This window comes from Trachypithecus francoisi, unplaced genomic scaffold, assembly GCF_009764315.1.
Source record: "Trachypithecus francoisi isolate TF-2019V2 unplaced genomic scaffold, Tfra_2.0 Lachesis_group21, whole genome shotgun sequence".
In the NCBI taxonomy this organism is placed as follows: domain Eukaryota; kingdom Metazoa; phylum Chordata; class Mammalia; order Primates; family Cercopithecidae; genus Trachypithecus; species Trachypithecus francoisi.
This window is the reverse complement of record NW_022681467.1, coordinates 46,360,282-46,374,950: the sequence shown is the minus strand read 5'-3', so window position 1 is coordinate 46,374,950 and position 14,669 is coordinate 46,360,282. Positions and strand designations below refer to the sequence as shown.

At 46.7% G+C, this 14,669-nt stretch overlaps 1 non-coding gene across 1 annotated transcript; it reads left to right on the top strand.

Moving 5' to 3' along the window:
- The first annotated feature begins 201 nt into the window (after positions 1-201).
- LOC117069205 lies at positions 202-308 on the top strand. The gene has a single exon (XR_004431447.1). It is a non-coding gene; the product is annotated as a U6 spliceosomal RNA (small nuclear RNA).
- Positions 309-14,669: the final 14,361 nt, after the last annotated feature.

Sequence of the window (14,669 nt, the reverse complement as noted above, 5' to 3'; positions counted from 1 at the left end):
CAACCAACCAACCAACCAACAAAAAAGAATCAACAGAGTACATTTAGAGTAGTATTGTGCTTAAGGACACAATTACAATACAGTGTGGTAAATGTCCTCATATATTTGAGACCCCAGATAATAGGAACATAAATAGTTTTGTGGGAACCCATAGGATTCAATTATCTATGTAGTAGAAAAAGCCTTAAAGATTAGATTCTGGTGCTTGGCTCAGCAGCAGAGCTACTCAAATTGGAATGATACAGAGAAGATTAGCGTGGTCCCTGCACAGGGATGACGCACAAATTTGTGAAGTGTTCTGTAAAAAATAAATAAATTAAAAAATTTTAAAATTAAAAATTAGAGTTCAGAGGCCTCAATGTCTTAACTTGTCAGATAGTCTATTTCATAAAGCTATTGGGTGAAGGTGAAGCATCAAGCACTAGATACACCTGAATCTGAAGAATTTTAAGCAAATCTCTCATCAAGTTCCATTGGTAGTTTAATAACTCAAACTTGCTGGGTGCGGTGGCTCATGCCTGTTATCCTAGCACTTTGGGAGGCTGAGGCAGGAGGATCACATGAGCCCAGGAATTCAAGACCAGCCTGGGTGACATAGGGAGACCATGTTTTTACAAAAAATAAAAAATTAGCCAGGTGTGGTGATGAACACCTGTAGTCCCAACTACTAGAGAGGCTGGGGTGGGAGGATTGCTTGAGTCTGGGAGGTCGAGCCTGCAATAAGCTGTAATTGTGCCACTGCAGTTCAGCCTGGGCAACAGAGCAAGCCCTGTCTCAAACAAACAAACAAACAAACAAACCATATATATATATAAAATATATATTATTTATATATATAATTTATATATATTCTTTATATACACACATATATATAAAGAACTCAAACTGCTTACTCAAACTGACCCAGATAGACTTGCCTTATAAAGCATCCTACAGATAAAAATATTTTTAAAATAATTTTTATTGTCCAGGTGTAGTGGCTCATACTTGTAATCCCAGCACTTTGGGGAGGTCGAGACAGGCAGATTGCTTGAGCCCAGGAGTTTGAGACCAGCCTGAGTAGCATGGTGAAGCCCAGTCTCTACAAAAAATACAAAAATTAGCTGGTGTGGTAGCATGTACCTGTAGTCCCAGCCACACAGGAGGCTGAGGTCAGAGGATCGCTTGGGCCTGGAAGGTAGAGATGGCAGTCAGTCGTGATCCGTGATCGTGCCATGACTTGTGACAGAGCAAGACCTTGTCTCAAAAACAAAACCACATCCAACACTTTGGGAGGCCAAAGTGGGAGGATCACCTGAGATCAGGAGTTCAAGACCAGCCTGGCCAACATGGTGAAATCCCATCTCTACGAAAAATATGAAAATTAGCTGGGTGTGGCAGCACATGCCTGTAATCCCAGCTACTGGGGAGGCTGAGGCAGGAGAATTGCTTGAACCCAGGAGGCAGAAGTTGCAGTGAGTTCACATTGCACCACTGCACTCCAGCCTGGGTGACAGAGTGAGACTCCATCTCAAAAAACAAACAAAAAACAACAACCCAATAACATAATAATAATTGTAAGTTTTATTATAAAAGTAGAGCATTTTGGGCCGGGTGTGGTGGCTCAAGCCTGTAATCCCAGCACTTTGGGAGACCAAGACAGGCGGATGACGAGGTCAGGAGATCGAGACTATCCTGGCTAACACGGTGAAATCCCGTCTCTACTAAAAAATACGAAAAACTAGCCAGGTGAGGTGGCGGGCTCCTGTAGTCCCAGCTACTTGGGAGGCCGAGGCAGGAGAATGGCGTAAACCCGGGAGGCGGAGCTTGCAGTGAGCCGAGATCACGCCACTGCACTCCAGCCTGGGTGACAGAGCGAGACTCCGTCTCAAAAAAAAAAGAAAAGTAGAGCATTTCATAGGGGGAAAAGGAAAATCTCTCCTTAAATTTTCTTTTGTTATGCACATACAAATATAGCAATGGGCTTACACCATGTATAATTTTTTTGTTAATGAACCTTTCTTGTTGCACTCAGTCATATATCAGTGGTGATGCTTTCATTTTACCACCTGTGTGCTCTTCCTCATTCTTTTTAGTTGCTGTGTAGTTTCCCAAGGTATAGTGTATCACAAGGCAGTGTTATGATGGTGAACATTTAGGTCATTATTACTCATAAGTGCTGCAGTGAACATCCTGTGGTATATCCTATGCACTTATGTGTATATTTCTTTAGGATAGATTCCAAGAAGTGAGTGGGCGTGTATTTTTTTTTCTGAGACAGGGTCTCACTCTATCATCCAGGCTGGAGTGCAGTGGTGTGGTCATAGCTCACTGCAGCCTCGACTTCCTGGGCTCAAGTGATCCTCCCACCTGAGCTTTCTGAGCAGCTGGGATAGGACTACAGGTGTGTGCCACCACGCCCGGCTAACTGGTTGTGCCCTTTTTAAAAATTTTGTATGCACTGCCAAAATCATCCTCCTGAAAGATAGTACCAGTTGTGATCAGTTGTTAATGTTGGAAAGTTCGACGTTGAACCTGCCCCCACTTCTGCAGATCGAGAGGCTGAATGGGGAAGAGCTTGACAGGGTCACATGGTGGGAGGGCGAGCCAAGAACACAGCCTCTGGACTCTATCCAGCAAGATTCCGGTGTTCCTGTCATCCTCTTAAAAGCCCCGTGGCTACTTACCTTGTCTGGTACGATGCTCTGCACAGACTCAGGTGGGAAGGCTTTCAATTCATGTCAAATAAACCTCTGTCCTTGAGATTGTATCTTGAAGTCCTTTGTCACATCATCCTCCAGCCACAGCTAGGTAGAGGGAGTGAGGCACAACTTTGAAGGCAGCCACCTTGAGTTCCGATCTCGGCTGTGCTCTGGCTGTGATTGGGACACGCTGCCTCAGCTTCCCCAGGTTGGACACAGAAACCTCACCAAGCAACTGCAGGGATAAAATGAGAACGATGTGTGTGAAAAGCTCCTGGAAGGTGTTTGTTTCCTTCTCGGTGCTTCTCGCCATGGAGTCAAGGATGGAGATTTGTGGTTGAGGTTTCCAACAGAGGGCACTGTCTGAGCTGCAAGTGGGGAATCGGAGCCAGAGAAAGGAGCGTTAGCAAGAAACGCCAAAGGAACTCGTGTAATCCTAGAATTTCGATTTAATTGAGGTCAGAGTCATTTTGCTCATCACTGCTGCACAGTCTTTAGGGTGATATGGAAAGATAATGTTTCCGTGGGTTCGGAGGTTATTTAAGGACAAGAAGTGGCCACGTACCAAAATTCCATGGACACTCCCTACACTTTAATCCCTCTCTGAACTCTTTGTGTCCTAAGTGTTATCATTTGTCTTCCACTGCTCTATCTCCCATGTAATCCATCTCTGTTAACAGCACCACTATCTCTCCAGTCATCCAGGACTCTAACTTTATTTTGAACCCTCTTTCTCCGTCACTCCCCATATCCACGTGGCTGCCTGATTCTAAACCTCTAACACAGCCAGGCGCAGTGGCTCATGCCTGTAATCCTGGCACTTTGAGAGGCTGAGGCAGGAGGATAGTTTGAGACCAGCCTGGGCAACATGGCGAAACCCTGTCTCCACAAAAAATGCAAAAATTAACTGGCATGGTGGTGGACGCCTCTAGTCCCAGCTACTTGGGAGGCTGAGGCAGGAGGATCACTTGAGCCCAGAGGGTTGAGGCTGCAATGAGCTATGATCATGCCACTGCACTCCAGCCTGGGCGATAGAGTGAGACACTGTCTCAAAACAACAAAACAAAACAAAACAAAACACCAACCTCTAACAAGCTGGTCTTCTCCTGTTGGCATGTAGCAGCACCCCCAGGTCAGATATTCATAACCTCCCGCTAGAACTAAAAGTCATATCCAGAGGAGTTGCAGGAGGCCCCTGCTGAGGGCTGCAGAGGCAGCAACCTGCCCTGCCCCCTCCCTTCCCCTCCCTTAGCACAGTACTCAGTTCTTTCCAGGTCTCCAGGCTCTGGCCCCAACCTCCCACCTTTGGTTTCCATAATAATGGCTGCCACTCGTGGAGAGTTGACTGTGCAAAGCTAAGGCCTTTATAGGCAGGATGTCATTTAATTCTCACAACCGCCCTAGGAGATGGGAACTATTATTATCCTCTATTATGGATGAGGAAACTGAGAGCCAACAGTGTGTAGCAACTTAAGGTCACACAGCCAGGAAGTGATGACGTTAGGATTTAAAGCCCTGTGTGTTTTACCTGTTTCCCAAACAGTGGTCCCAGCATCCCCCACGGGTGTGTTAAGAGGGTCCCATGAAATGTCAAAAATAGCAATGGCTTGTGTCTCAATGTTTACTTTATTTATTTTATTTTTTTGGGGCAGGGTCTCACTCTATTTCCCAGGGTAGAGTGCAGTTCTGTGATCATGGCTCACTGCAGCCTTGACCTCCTGCACTCAAGCCTCAGCTTCCGGAGTGGCTAGGACTGCAGGTGTGTGACACCACACCCAGCTGATTTTTTTTTTTTTTTTTTTAAACAGAGACTGGCTCTGTTGCCCCACCTGGAGTGCATTGGCACCATCTCAGCTCACTGCAACCTCCACTTACTGGATTAAAGTGCTTCTCCTGCCTCAGCCTCCTGAGTAGCTGGGATTACAGGCATGCACCACCACGCCCAGCTAATTTTTGTGTTTTTAGTAGAGACGGGGTTTCATCATATTGGCCAGGCTGATCTAGAGCTCCTGACCTCAAGTGATCCACCTGCCTCAGCCTCCCAAAGTGCTGGGACTACAGGCGTGAGCCACCGTGCCTGGCCATCAATTTCTACTTTCGAAAGATCAATAGAGTTATTATTTTAAAAATTTCCTTTAAAAATCTGGTGGCATGAGGCCGGACACAGTGGCTCATTCCTGTAATCCCAGCACTTTGGGAGCCAAGGCGGGCGAATCACAAGGTCAGGAGATGGAGACCATCCTGGCTAACATGGTGAAACCCCGTCTCTACTAAAAATACAAAAATAAAATTAGCCAGGCGTGGTGGCAGGTGCCTGTAGTCCCAGCTACTCGGGAGGGTGAGGCAGGAGAATGGCGTGAACCCGGGAGGCGGAACTTGCAGTGAGCTGAGATTGCACCACTGCACTCCAGTCGCAGTGGCTCACGCCTGTAATCCCAGCACTTTGGGAGATGGAGGTGGGTGGATTCCTTGAGCCCAGGAATTCGAGACCAGTCTGGGCAACATGGTGAAACCCCAACTCTACCAAAAATACAAAAAATTGGCTGGGTGTGGTGGTGGATCACCTGAGGTCAGGAGTTCAAGACCAGCCTGGCCAACATGACGAAACCCGTCTCTACTAAAAATACAAAAAATTAGCTGGGTGTGGTGGTGCGCACCTGTAAGCCCAGCTACTCAGGAGGCTGAGGCAAGAGAATTCCTCCAACCCAGGAGGCAGAGGTTGCAGGGAGCCAAGATCGCGCCACTGCACTCCAGCCTGGGCAACAGAGTGAGACTCCATCTCAAAAAAAAAAAACAAAAGCAAAAAAAACCCACACACACACAATTTAAAACATAACATGCAAACGTTCAAATTGTAGTAGACTTCAATAAAAGGTGGCTGTTAGGAGGATGGTCCTTTCACCAGAAAATATGCTCCATGAAGGTAGGGACTGTGTCTACTTTTGCTGCTGGATAAAATGTGTTCCTGGCACATAGGAGACTCAGGAATTATTTACCAAATGAATGAATGTTGATAAAAGGCTGGGCGCGGTGGCTCACAGCTGTAATCCCAGCACTTTGAGAGGCCGAGACGGGCGGATCACGAGGTCTGGAGATCGAGACCATCCTGACTAACACAGTGAAACCCCGTCTCTACTAAAAATACAAAAAATTAGCCAGGCATGGTGGCAGACACCTGTAGTCCCAGCTATTTGGGAGGCTGAGGCAGGAGAATTGCTTTTACCTGGGAGGCAGGGCTTGCCGTGAGCTGAGATCGCGCCACTGCACTCCAGCCTGGACGACAGAGCGAGACTCCGTCTCAAAAAAAAAAAAAAAAAAAGTTAAGAATGTTGATAATATCGCTGTCCCAAGGATGAGATGCAAGATGTGATTTTCTGTTTAGAGGCAGAAACTTCAGGTGGAAGGTTTCCCAGCACAGTTCTCTTTAGGAGAAACTAAATGATGACCAAGATTTTCTTTTCTTTTTAAGATGGAGTTTCACTCTTGTCGCCCAGGCTGGAGTGCAATGGCATGATCTCAGCTCACTGCAACCTCCACCTCCTGAGTTCAAGTGATTCTCCTGCCTCAGCCTCCCAAGTAGCTGGGATTACAGGCATGCACCACCACGCCTGGCTAATTTTGTATTTTTAGTAGAGATGGGGTTTCACCATATTGGTCAGGCTGGTCTCGAACTCCTGACCTCAAGCGATCCACCCACCTCGGCCTCCCAAAGTGTTGGGATTACAAGCATGAGCCACCATGCTCGGCCGATGACCAAGATTTTCTGCCTTTTATAATTGGTGGCACACTCTCTCCTAATTATTTCATATAGTCCTTATAATCATCTTGTGCTGTGGCTGGGTGAGGTGGTGTTCCCTCTTTATAGGGAGGTTCAGAGAAGTGAAATCTGTGCTGAGGGTCCCACAGTAAATGACAGAGGGCAGGTCTTTTGGACCTAAATCCAGTTCTCTTTCTACTCTCCTCCACTCTCAACACACCAAAGGAGGTCCAGAGATTGGTGACTAAATTGATCAAGTTCAGATCCCCCCTCTGTGGAGTGAAGTTTTTTTGTTTGTTTGTTTGTTTTTAGAGATGGGGTCTCACTAGTTGCCCCAGTTGGAGTGCAGTGGCATGATTACGGCTCACTGCAACCTCAACTTCCCAGGCTTAAGCGATCCTCTCACCTCAACTTGCAAGGTAGTTTGGACTACAGGCACATGCCACCATGCCTGGCTAATTTTTAAATGTTTTTGTAGGGATAGTATCTTGTTATGTTGCCCAGGCTGGTCTTCAGCTCTTGGATTCAAACAATCCTCTCACGTCAGCCTCCCAAAGTGCTGGGATTGCAAGCGTGAGCCATCGTGCCCAGCCTCTTCTCTGGTCTCTCTGCATCTACCCTTGTCCCTCTCCGGTTGATTCTATACAACAAGCCAGAAAGGATTCTGGTAAAACCTGTCGGATGGTGTCCTTCATCTGGTCAAAGCTTTCTGAAAGCTTCTTATCACATTCAGAGTCAATGCTAAACTTACAATAGCCTTCCATCTCCTGTGATCTTTCCTCCTTTACCCAATCTACCTCCCACACCACCTCCCGCCTTCAGGTCCTTCGAAGTTGCCTCTGCCACTCCCTCAAGCCCCCAGCTCTCTGCTTCGGGTAAGATTCTGGACATATTTACTTGTTTTGTCTGTTTGTCTTCCCTGCTAGAACCTGAGTTCCCTGAAGGCCTCCGTGAGAGGCACAGACTTAGTTTTTTTCCTGCTTTATTTCCAGTATCTAAAACAGTTTTGGTCAGGCTCAGTGGCTCACTGCTATAATCCTAGCACTTTGGGACCCCAAGGTGGGAGCATTGCTTGAGCCCAGGAGTTCAAGACCAGCTTGAACAACTTAGAAGGACTCAGTCTCTGCAAAAAATACAAAAATTAGCCATGCATGGTGGCATGCATCTGTAGTCCCAGCTACCCTGGAAGCTGAGGCAGGAGGATTGCTTAAGCCCAGGAGGTTGAGACTGCAGTGAGCCAAGGTCGTGCCACTGCTCTCCAGCCTGGGTGACATGGCGAGCTCCTGTTTCAAAACAAAAATAAAATAGTTCTGGCATGTAGTCTACACTTATGAGTGAATGGGGTGATCAGTCAAAATCCGTATGGTTCTAAGAGGCTGAGACTACCTTGGCCCAGACCCAAGGCAGCACGACATAACTTTACCTTTATCTGGCAAAGAGGGAACCAACAAATGGCACTGGTGGTGTCAGCCACAAAATAACACAGATTCCATGTTAAGGTTTGATCAGGATGTAGAGTAGGATGCAGAGTAGGCTGGGCATGGTGGTTCATGGTTCTAATCCCAGCACTTTGGGAGGCTGAGACGAGAGGACCGCTTAAGCCCAGGAGGTCCAGGCTGTAGTAAGCCATGTTCGAGCCACTTCATTCAGCCTGGGCAACAGAACAAGACCCTGTCTCAAAACAAAAACAAGAACAAAAACAAACAAAACAACAACAGCAAAAACAAACACAACAATCTCTCCTGGACATTTGAATTCACTGGGTCTGGGATGGGGCCGTTAAATCAGCCTTTTTATTTACTATTTTATTTATGTATGTATTTATTTATTTTTGAGACACAGACTCACTCTGTCGCCCAGGCTGGAGGGCAGTGGCGAGTTCTTGGCTCACTGCAACCTCCACCTCCCGGGTTCAAGCAATTCCCTGCCTCAGCCTCCCGAGAGTAGCTGGGATCACAGGCAAGTGCCACCACACCTGGCTAATTTTTTATTTTTGTATTTTTAGTAAAGACAGGGTTTCACCATGTTGGCCGGGCTGGTCTCAAACTCCTGACCTCAAGTGATCTGCTTGCTTTAGCCTCCCAAAGTGCTGGGATTACAGGTGTGAGCCGCCACTCCTGGCCTATTATTTATTTCTATTTTTTGAGACAAAAGTCTTGCTCTATTGCCTATTAGAGTGCAGTGGTGCAAACGTGGCTTACTGCAGCTTCCACCTCCTGGGCTCAAGCAGTCCTGTCTCCTCAGCCTCTTAAGTAGCTAGGACCACAAGTGTGTGCCCCAATGCCCAGCTAATTTTTAAATATTTTGTAGACACGGGGGTCTCACCATGTTGCCCAGACAGGTCTCGAACCCCTGAGCTCAAGTGATCCGCCTGCCTCAGCCTCCCAACGTGTTAGGATTGCAGGCGTAAGCCAATTGCACCCAGCCAGGACTTTTTCCATGGCTGTTAAAACCACAAGGTAAAGATGCAAGTGTTTTTTTTTTTTTCAAATGTATTATATAAAAAGGATTATATCTCAACAGCTGGAATCCAAAGAGAATGAAACAAAAATTCAATGAATATGTATTTGTTTTTGATGCTTATTGCTCAGAGCAAAGTGAGGGAAGTTAAGCAGCAGAAAGAACCCACATCTCGTATTTAATATTAAGCAGCTGTCATCGCCCCAATTGATATATTGTTCACAGATTATAGTTTCTCTGGCACCTAAAATATACACACTCTCCATCCCTACATATAAGTGTCAAGAGTCCTTAATCATCTCCTGTGTAGAGCAGATTACATTTCCCAAACATTGAGCACAATTTCTCCCTCAAGAAAACTTATTGAAAGATGTGAGAGATTGGAATGTGTAATACAAAACAGAGATGCAGAGAAGAGTGTTTTCTAGTTCAAGAGGAAGAATGACTTTATTGACTGTAAAAATCAGGTCTGCATGCCACGAGTTAGCCTGGACCCATCTGTGTACCTCTTTTTCAAACAGACCTGAGATTAAAAACTGGCCAGCAGCCAGGTGCAGTGGCTCATGTTTGTAATCCCAGAACTTTGGGAGGCTAAGGCTGGAGGATCTCTTGATCCTAGGATTTTGAGACCATCCTGGACGACAGAGCGAGATTTCATCTCAGAAAAAAATTTTTTTTTTTTTTTGTAGAGATGGAATCTCACTCTGTCACCCAGGCTGGAGTACAGTGGTGTGATCTCAACTCACAGCAACATCTGACTCCTGGGTTCAAGCTATTCTCCTGCCTCAGTTTCCTGAGTAGCGGGACTGCGAGGTTCATGTCACCATGCGTATTTTTGGTAGAGACAGGGTTTCACCATGTTGTCCAGGCTGGTCTCAATCTCTTGACCTCAGGTGATCTGCCTGTGTAGGGCTCTTAAAGTGCAGGGATTACAGCCATGAGCCACTGTGCCTGGCCCATCTCTACAAAAAAATTCTTTAGAAACATTAGCTGGTGTGGTGGCACATGCCTGTAATCCCTGCTCCTCATGAGGCTGAGGTGAGAGGATCACGTGAGCCTAGGAGGTTGAAGCTGTAGTGAGTTATGATCGCACCACTGTACTCCAGCCTGGGCAAAAGAGCAAAACCGTGTCTCTTTTGTTTTTGAGACACAGCCTTGCTCTGTCGCCCGGGCTGGAGTGCAGTGGTGCAATCTCGGCTCACTGCAACCTCTGCCTCCTGAATTCAAGCGATTCTCCCGTCTCAGACTCCTGAGTGGCTGGTATTACAGGCACCCACCACCACACCTGGGACATTTTTGCATTTTTAGTAGAGACAGGGTTTCGCCATGTTGGCCAGGCTGGTCTCGAACTCCTGACCTCAAGTGATTCACCAGCCTCGAGGAGAATAAATGGAAAGTGCTGGGATTACAGATATGAGCCATTGCGCCCAGCCGACCCTGTCTCTTAAAATGAACAAATAAACAAAACTGGCCAGCCCTTTCATAGCTGTGTGGCCTTAGGTATGTCACCTGGACTCCTTTGAGTCTTGGCTCCTATTAAAAGATGCTATTGCCTCATAGAGAGGTTGTGAAAAATGGAAGGATACGCTTTTTGGTTAGTTTTGTTACCATAATTGTTGTTTCCTATCTTACCTGGCCAATGAATCCCAGCAAACCTGGGCACTTCCTAGCCCCCATACCTTTGCTGGTGCAACTCATTCTTCCTAGGCTGCCCTTTGAATTTTTGTATGCCCTATGCTGACCTGCAAAGTTCTGCTTAAATGCCACCTCTTCCAAATGCTTTCCTGGATGCCACCAGTCAGAAGTAATTTCTCCCAGCTCTTATCTTATCAACCCTCCGTGTGACTGCGCCTCTGGTTACAGAAGTTAGTGCAAACTGCTCCCAACGCGTTGCTGCCAACATTCCTGTGAATGGCACCGCCTCCACCAGCTGCTCAAGCCCCAAGCTAGGCTTGTTCCAAATGCTTCACCCTTCATCACCTTTTAAAGCCATCTGTTTTTGCCCATCTCCAGTTCATCCCCCACAGTGATCCTTCTAAAACGCAAACCTGTATTGCCACTGTGATGCCTAAAGCCCTCAATGGCTCCAGATTAGTCTAGGTGTGCCCTCCTTATCTCTGCAGCTTCATCTTTGTTTTTTGACGTATCATTCACGTGCCATAACATTCACCCCTTTAAATTATATAGTTCAGTGATTCCTCTGTTTTGTTTTCCTCTTTTCTTTTTTTTTAAATTTACAGATGCACTTTTTGGTTTCATATGTGTGTTTGTTTGTTTGTGTTTTTTTGAGACGGAGTCTCGCTCTGTTGCCCAGGCTGGAGTGCAGTGTCGCGATCTTGGCTCACTGCAAGCTCCGCCTCCCAGGTTCATGCCATTCTCCTGCCTCAGCCTCCCGAATGGCTGGGACTACAGGCACCCGCCACCACGCCTGGCTATTTTTTTGTGTTTTTAGTAGAGACAGGGTTTCACTGTGTTAACCAGGAGGTGTCAATCTGCTGACCTCGTGATTCGCCTGCCTCGACCTCCCAAAGTGTTAGGATTACAGGTGTGAGCTGTTTGTTTTAAGAGAGGATTTTGCTTTATTGCCCAGGCTGGGATATAGTGGCTCAATCATGGCTCACTGCAGCCTCAACCTCCTAGACTCAAGTGATCCTCCCACCTCAGCCTCCCAAGTAGCTGGGACTACAGGTGCATGCCACCACCCTCAGCTAATTTTTAAATTTTTTTTGTAGAGATGGGGTCTTATTCTGTTGCCCAGGCTGGTTTTGAATTCCTGGCTTCAAGTGATCCTCCCACCTCAGCCTCCCAAAGTGCTGGGATTACAGGCATGAACCACCACGCCCAGCATCAGATGTGGTTTTTAGATTCACAGAGTCGTACAACTATCATCACTATTATAATTCCAGAACATTTTCATAACCTATAAAAGATGCCCCAGACCCACTGGCTGTCACTCCCTGCTGTCCCCAGCCCTAGCCCCCGGCAGCCACCCATCTACATTCTGTATCTCTAGATTTGCCTATTCTGGACATTTCATACAATTGGAGTCATACAAGAGGTGGCCTTTTGTGTCTGGCTTCTTGTTCTTACCAAAATGTTTTCAAGATTCATCCCCATTCATTGTAGCATGTATTAGTAGTTCATACTTGGTTTTGTTTGTTTGTTTGTTTGTTTTTGTTGAGATAGTCTTGCTCCCTTGCCCAGGCTGGAGTGCAATGGCACGATCTTGGCTCACTGCAGCCTCCGCATCCCAGGTTCAAGTGATTCTTCTGCCTCACCCTCCTGCGTAGCTGGAATTACAGGCACCCACCCTCATGCCCGGCTAATTTTTGTACTTTTGTAGTGACAGGGTTTTACCATGTTGGCCAGGCTGGTCTTGAACTCCTGACCTTGGGTGATCCGCCCGTCTCAGACTCCCAAAAGTGCTGAGATTATAGGCATGAGCTGCTGTGCCTGGCCAGTAGTTCATACTCTGATGGCTGAATCATATTCCATTGTACAGATAGACCATATTTTATTTATTCGTTCCCTAGTTGATGAAGATTTTGGTTGTTTCCACTTTTTGGCTGTTATGAATATGATGCTATGAACATTTGTGTTCAAGTTTTTATGTGAACATATATTTTCATTTCTCTGGGGTATATGCCTAGGAGTGGAATTGCTGGTTCAAATTGTATTCTATGGGTTGGGCGTGGTGGCTCATGCCTGTAATCCCAGCACTTTGGGAGACTGAGGCGGGTGGATCACCTGAAGTCAGGAGTTCGAGACCAGCCTAGCCAACATGGCAAACTCCCATCTCTACTAAAACAAAACACAAAAATTAGCTGGGTGTGGTGGCAGGCGCCTATAATCCCTGATACTCAGGAGGCTGAGGCAGAGAATCGCTTGAACCCTGGAGGTGGAGGTTGCAATGAGTGGAGATTGTCACTGCACTCCAGCCTGGGTGACAGAGTGAGACTCCATCTTAAAAAAAAAAAAAAATGTATTCTATGTTTAACCTGGAGACTATTTTTCATGGTGGCTGTATGGTTTTACATCCCCACCAGCAGTGCATGAGCGCTCTGATTTCCCCACATCCTCCTCTGACATCATCTCCTGGCCCTCTGAGCTCTTAACTCCATACCTCCTGTTAGTTCTTACATCAGCATGGTTCATCTTCTCACACAGCCAAAGGAGGTGCTTGAAGATGCCTGTGGTTTCAGCCCTACCAGACATAGTGCCTCCTCGTCTACCCTGAAATGAAATTCATAAATAACATAACCTACCTACCCAGATCATGAAAACATGTATGTGTAATTCTCAAACTATAAAATCAAGGAGAATAAATGGAAACTCACTTATAATCAAATCATATGTACTTTAATGCTGGAAGGTCTAATGAAGTATCCAGGTGCCTGAACTCACAGGGGAAAACACTTTGCAGGTGACAGTGATCACTGCAGAAAGATCCAGGTGTGGGGCATTGTGGCTGCGTGGAGTTGATGCCAGGGATGTTACTCCAGAGCAGTCATCAGTGCTTGGTGAATTCCTGAGCGAAGTTAAGCACAGGCCTTTCTCCATTTACATGGTCACTGCATTCCAGGAAAATTCAGTGTTTGTTAAAACGATGCAAAAAGTGCTCTGTATTTATATGTAAAATGGAGCCAGGTTCTAGATTGACCTAACCCCTCCTGGTAAGAATCACCTGTGCAGGTTCTTCCTCTCAGCCTCAAACATTCTTCCCTCCTCTTGCATCTGGTCACCTCACCAGCTCTTCCAGCTCACACCTTTTTTTATTTTTTGACAGAGTCTCGCTCTGTTGCCCAGGCTGGAGTGCAGTGGCTCAGTCTCAGCTCACTGCAACCTCCACCTCCCAAGTTCAAGTGATTCTCCTGCCTCAGCCTCCCAAGTAGCTTGGACCACAGGCATGCACCACCATGCCTGGCTAATTTTTGTATTTTTAGTAAAGATGGGGTTTCACCATGTTGGCCAGGCTGATCTTGAACCCCTGGCCTTAGGTGATCTGCCTGCCTCGGCCTCCCGAAGTGCTGGGATTACAGATGTGAGCCACCACGCCCAGCCGGGCTTCCACCTTCTAGTAGGCTAGTCCAGCTTATTTCCTGTTTGTGGTCTTGAAGTTCCAACAAACAGGCCAGGCATGGTGGCTAATGCACTTTGGGAGGCTGAGGTGGGTAGATTGCTTGAGGCCAGGAGTTTGAGGCTGTAGTGAGCCATGGTCACGCCACTGCACTCCAGCCTGGGCAACAGAGCAGTACTCCATCTGAAAGAAAAAAAAAAAAAGGAAAGAAAGAAAAAGAAAAAGAAAAGAAGAAATTCCAAAAAAGTAAAAACAAAGGTGGAAGGTGCAAAGTGGAGGCCTGGTTCCAAAGTTGTCACAGTCATTTCCACCTCATTTGTGTGTCAAAGCATGTCACAGTGACAACCTGCTGCAGGTGGTTGGAGAGATAGGCTCACCTTGGATGGGAGAGGCAGCACTGGCACATGCACGGGTTCCAGGAGGCCTGCTTACCGGGACGCTGCTTGTAGTGATTCAGGCAGCAAGTTCCCTGGAATGCGCTCTTCTGCCCCTTGTCCTGAAAACTGAAGGGCAGCTGTGGCTCTTTCTTACTGATGGAGGATCCTCTGGGAGCCTGAGCCTCCCCTCTGGTCTTGGCATCTGTTTGGGCCTGAAGATGGAGGTGAAGAAGGTGAAGAAGATTAGGGTTTTTGTTGTTGTTGTTGTTGTTTGTCTGTTTGTTTTTTTGAGCTGGAGTCTTGCTCTGTCGCCTAGG